Below are 6,211 nucleotides of genomic sequence, written 5' to 3' on the forward strand. Positions count from 1 at the left end.
TATATTTATAGGTTATGTCATACGAAAATAACACTTGTAGGTATGAACGCACAAATTGAATGTTGTATGTATGACGTCAATTTTGACAAACATAGAGAATGTCGAATGGGTGAAAGAAACGACAGCTCATGTGACATTGATAGATGGTGTAAACAGCCCTTAATGCCACACGCTGAAACTTTCATACGAAACTTTACCATTAATTTGGCGTTCTTAGGTCGAGTTTCCCAATACAGTAACTTCATAAGTCCCTGTTTATACAGGGAAAGTTGAAGGGAAAGGAAATTGAGTTTATGGGCGAGGGAGTAGAGAGGAATAAGAGGGGGTACACACACCTCTGTACTGGCAAATTCTGTTTTGTTTCGTTTTTCTTCGTATACAACCTGAAGTTGGCTGCAGATTTGTTTTTGCATTTTCTTTCATTTTATTTTCTCTGTCGAGAAACAAACAACAGCGGAGGAAATTGAAAAAAACCATTTGGAGAAAAAACTATTTTTTTAAGTGGAAACATCAAAATTAAAATGCAATTCAAGGGTTCCATTAATAATTAATTGTTTATCACACACGTCCATTTTTACTTTTCATTACAATTTTGCCTTGGCTTTGTTTTTGAAAGGCGCAATGAGAAAATGAGTGTGAAGAAGAATAAGAAAAATTATAATATTGACACAAACATGATTTCCGTGTCTAAACAATAAGGAAATTTTAAAAGAAATTGGGAAGAAAAATTTTCTTTCGAGTTTGAGTGTCTAAACACGGTCTAATATTACTCTAGTATGAAACTCGATCTATAAACGCCAAGTCCCGGTCCACACTAGCGTGAATTTCATTAAAAAATTGCATGAAATTAGGCGTTCTTAAATCTAATTACCCACTACAGCAATTTTATGATTTTACTTTACTATGGAAGTCGATCTAGAGACGCATAATTTCATGCAAATTTTTCATAGAAATCACTCTAGTGTGGACCGGGACCAAAATAATAGGAAAGTTTCGTATGAAACTCAGTAGTCACACGCGCAAAATTTGCGACGAAACTTTCCCATTAATTTGGCGTTCATAGATCGAGTTCCCCAATACAGCATTTTCATAAAATTACTTTGTCCCGGGCCACACTACAGTAATTTCACAGAAATTTTGCTATGAAATTATGCGTCTCTAGATCGACGTCCATAGTAGAGTAAAATCATAAAATTGCTGTAGTGGGGAATTCGATTTAAGAACACCTAATTTCATAAAATTTTTTAATGAAATTCACGCTAGTGTGGACCGGGACTTTAGTATGGAACTCGATCTGTGAACGCCAATATAATGAATTATAAATTCTTGTGTAGCCACTGGAGAATAAACGAAACTTAATTCTCTTGAAAATAATGAATGTGTATGCTAATTATTAGCTCCCTCCAAACATTTTCTATCGCTTGCTTGACGCAAAAGTCACTGAAAACGGATTGTTGTGCCTACTGCGACAGTCGCATTTGTTTCCGAAAAGACAAAAATGACTAAAGAAACTTCCACTTATGCGGTCCAAACTCTATTTTCGCTTCCGTCACTGTTGTATGTTTCTTATGCGATTCAGTTGGAGTGTGCATTAGGTACTCATGCAGGTACCGTTTACGAAACTTTCAGTAGTGGCGGAAGCGACAGTTGCTCTGTTCCTTTACGTGCCTGAGGTTACCATTTCTTACCATTTTTAACATGTAAAGTGTTCCCTTTACCATTTTCTGCCACTGTTACCATTTTTAAAAGTAAAGGAACAGACCAAGCAAATTTATATAAGGTAAATGCATGAATTACAACAACTAACAAATTTACAAAAACAACATTGTTGTTATTGAAAATTAATTGTCAAAGAAAATATTGAATAATAGGGTCGATTCAAAAATTCTTTTAGGAAAAACATAAATACATTTTGAAAATCCTCTAAAATAGAACAAATTTGAATCAAAATATATATGTAAAGCATTCAGAACTCTCGTATGTCATTGTTATTACACGTTTACGATAGAATGAAGAATATTATGGTAGCAAATTTCGAAGTTTAAAATTTCATGAGTAGACCCTATTACATTTTGAAAACTAAACTTACAAAAAAGTGAAAATACAGCTGATTGTCACGTCTACCTTGTATAAATATGCCTTGGAACAGACCAAGTATTTGTAAAAGGCTATTTAGTTTTTTTTTATTGTTTATTCAAACATATTATTATTATTCATTTGAATTTAATATTACTGCGGTTATAAAATATACATTTTATTATAAAATTTGTCAAAAAAGAAACAATTTTTATAACCGCATTAACATTGAATTCAAATGGATAATAATACGTTTGATTTGCTTTTTTATAAAAGTTGTAAATAAACAATAAAGAAACTTAACAGCTTTATTTTCATTTAAATTTGTGTATCAAGTTTTTACCGATTGCTAACAGAACGTCTCAAGAACTGAAGAAATCAACTAATGTTTTCTTCTACTCAAGGCATATTTATACAAGGTAGAAGTGACAATCGGCTGTATTCTTACTTTTTTGAAAATTTAGTTTTCAAAGTGTAATAGGGTCTACTCATGAAATTTGAAACTTCGAAACTTATTACCATGGTAGAATAATAGAAGGTAGTCGCATCTGTCAAATTTGGATAAATACAACACTGTTTGTCTGTACGGGAGCGTGTCAAATGCGGCATGACATTTCATAATAAAAACAAAGTTGTTTATTATTTTTTTGTATTTGTAAAACAAGAAATATTGGATAATTAAACTAATGCTCTGACTGGTAAGGCGCCCTTATGAAAAAAACACTTTTGAACATCATAGTCTCAACAATTCCTCTCTTATAGATGCGGTGGAACAACGATTTTTTTGAACTTTTACCGAAATAAAACAGAATCTGCAGGTATTTACCAAAACTGAGTTTATTTTTAGAAGTCATTGATGGCGGACCACTAAATCCTCTGCCGCACTGTTCACCACTTGGACGGCTGGTATAGATGGTGTACTGATTTCTACCACTAACTACGCCAAATATTGGGTATAACCTATTTGCGATAAGATCAGACGTAGGAACGAGATCCTCAAGTTGCTGGCCGGTAGCACTTGTGCTGCAGACAAAAAAATTGTTGACCTCTCACAAAGCAATAGACCGGTTTGTGGTTAGTTATGCGGACCTAGCGTGTTATGCAAATGTTTGCGCTGCCCAGTGGAAGAATATTCAAACCTGGCAGAATGCAGCCTCTGCAACTCATGTCACCGGCGGACCGTCTTCATGATGAGGCACAGATTTTACCGGTCCGTCAACACACCAAATGTTGCCGATGCAGTACCTGCTTGGGAGTTACCGCCTTGAGCATCCCTGCCACGATCCCCACCCAGTCATGTCACGGGAGATATCTTTATGATCTGGAGAGAGAGGTGCGAGAATCTGTAGATCAACGAGCCTATCAGACATGCTTGAATAGCACTCAAGCTGATGCAGTTGTACAGACAACACAAAGTTACAGTTTGAATGTCGTACTTGGAAACCACATTCATCGCCGCAGAAGAACCTCAGCTATCAAGGCACACACAAGAGGTTGCATTTCAGGTTGCAGAATTGAGGACACGGAGGAACCAGAATCAGATAACCGAATAAAATATACGAACATATTTGCTTTGCAACAAAAACAACAACAAAATTATCAATACATATTGACAATGGGCCTGCGCCAACACCTCCACTAGCAACAATTGCATGTGGTCAATATTGCAACAATCGCAGCTGAAGCAAAAACATTCACGAACATTACCACCAGACTAGGTAGACCTGCTGTTAAATAATTTAGACGTTTTTTTTTACAATTACGACACCATTAGTTTTGTGTTATATAGATATAAAGATATAGTTCTTTTTAGTTACTTTTTATTAATAAAGAGATCTTAAAAATAACAAATGATATTTCACTTTTTTAAATTTGTTAGATACGGTTTAGTCACACACTATTGAAACAAAGCTTAACGGCTTTGTATAAGTGCTCCATGACGTCATCCAAAGCTTGGGTTTCTACTCCGAAAATCTCGTTGACAAGAACAGACCAGCTGCAAAGGGCTTGCATTCCTTACTGATTTTACCAAATTTTTTGTGTTTTCTAGCCCCTGTTTGGCCCGTCAAATAACGCAGCCGGAATACGAAGAACAGATCGATGTTTGTCTCAATCATTTCAGGTTCGTTGGGTAAACAACATAATCATTTCTTCATATTTGGGATGGATTTCTTCAAATGTGCATTAATATGTTGTTCCACCAACAGCGGGAACAGTGAAGGGTACATCAATAGAAGGCTTTTCAATATCTATTTGTCTTTTGCACTTTTTGACGACCGAGAAAATCTAATTTGTAAACAACATTTTTTCATTTCAATTTAAAAAATCAAATCAAAATTAAAAAACTGACATTTGCACTTACGTACATTCAAACTTATGTACACATGTAAACACACACATATGCATGTAAGCATTCTGTGTCAAATTCAGAGTGACAATGAATGTACTTCAAATTCAAAAATTGAAAAAAATTTAAATCAGATGTTAGCATGGAACTACCTTTATTCTTATACCATGCTTATTACAATAAAATTCTTTTTTTTCACCGTAAACGTGTAATAACAATGACCTACGACAATTCTGTATGCTTTATATATACATTTTGATTCAAATTTGTTCTATTTTAGAGAATTTTCAAAATGTATTTATGTTTTTCCTGAACAAATTTTTGGAACGACCCTATTATTCAATATTTATCTTTGACAATTAATTTTCAATAACAATAATGTTGTTCTTGTAAATTTGTTAGTTGTTGTAATTCATGCATTTACCCATGGTACAAATACACAGGTAGCCGCATCGGCAATTGTTGGCAACATAAGATGTCAAAATTTGACATCTATTCAATGCAATTGACACATTATGTTACCATCAGCTGGCATGATAATGCTACCTGTATTATTGTACCATGCATTTACCTTATATGAATATAGGTGTGTACGATAACCCAATAATTGGTCTGTTCCTTTACTTTTAAAAGTGGTAAAACCGGCAAAAGTAGCAAAAGTTGTAAACTGCCCCATATGAATTGTATGGTGTCTGAAGTAAAAGAACGCTTTTCGAGTAAAAAGTGGTAAAACTTGAAGATTCTTGCACGTAAAGGAACAGAGCTAATTTGTACAAATTCGTACAAATTTTTGCTGAATGCTGTTCGATAACAAAATTATCCAGCAAAAGAGAGCGAGTTTGGAGAGATTTTTGGAGAGTTTTGTGACTGAGAACTTGCAAATTTTTGCTGGGAAAATTTGTCCCGCAAAAATTTGCAAGTCTGATCAGCTGACTTTTAATCACATGCTCAATGTAAACAAATCGAAATGTTAACATTTTCGATTAAGAAAATTTCACGATTGCACATTTTTTTTAGATTCTAAAGCGTTGTGGATAGGATTAAAGCATTAAATAAGTAAAGTGCAATTTTAAAATTTATGTTTTTGTACCGTTTGGTTTAAAATATCAAAAGAAACAAAAACAAATTTCATACATTTTCGGAAACAGCTGACTTTCTTGCAAGTTTTTGCAAAATGCTGTTCGATAACTTTCTGCAATTTTTCTTGCTTGAGAGAGTAAAATTCACTGAGAGAGGTTGCTGGAACTGACTGAGTAATTATTGCTGGGAAAGTTATCGTACACACCTTATGCCTTGCTTCTACTTATTTGCTTTCATTACAATTCGCTTAACTTTTTGCAAGATAAATTGTTTTTGTATTGCTGCCACTATTGTTTTGAAAACATTTGGCATGGTACAATTACCTAGGTAGATGCCTCAGCCCAGCTGATCGAATCTAAAACGTTCAAAAACTAGGAATTCGCTATGAAAAAACAAAACAAAAAACCATATGTTTCGGTAAGTAAGAGATAGCATGTGTTAACTTCACTGTACAAACACAAGCGATAAAAAGAGACAACAAGAAACCATTTAGCGAAAATTTTGACAGCTTACATTACAAAAAAAAGTTGCTTTGTTGTAGCAATTCGCCGATGTTTCTACCCATGGTACAATTAGAAAGGTAGATGCCTCAGCCCAGCTGATCGAATCTAAAACGTCAAAAAACTAAGAATTCGCCATGAAAAATCAAAACAAAAAACCATATGATTCGGTAAGTAAGTCCCAATTTACATTAGGCGAGTTTACTTG

This window comes from Musca autumnalis, unplaced genomic scaffold (assembly GCF_047663935.1).
Source record: "Musca autumnalis isolate F117 unplaced genomic scaffold, ASM4766393v1 scaffold_5, whole genome shotgun sequence".
NCBI lineage: Eukaryota > Metazoa > Arthropoda > Insecta > Diptera > Muscidae > Musca > Musca autumnalis.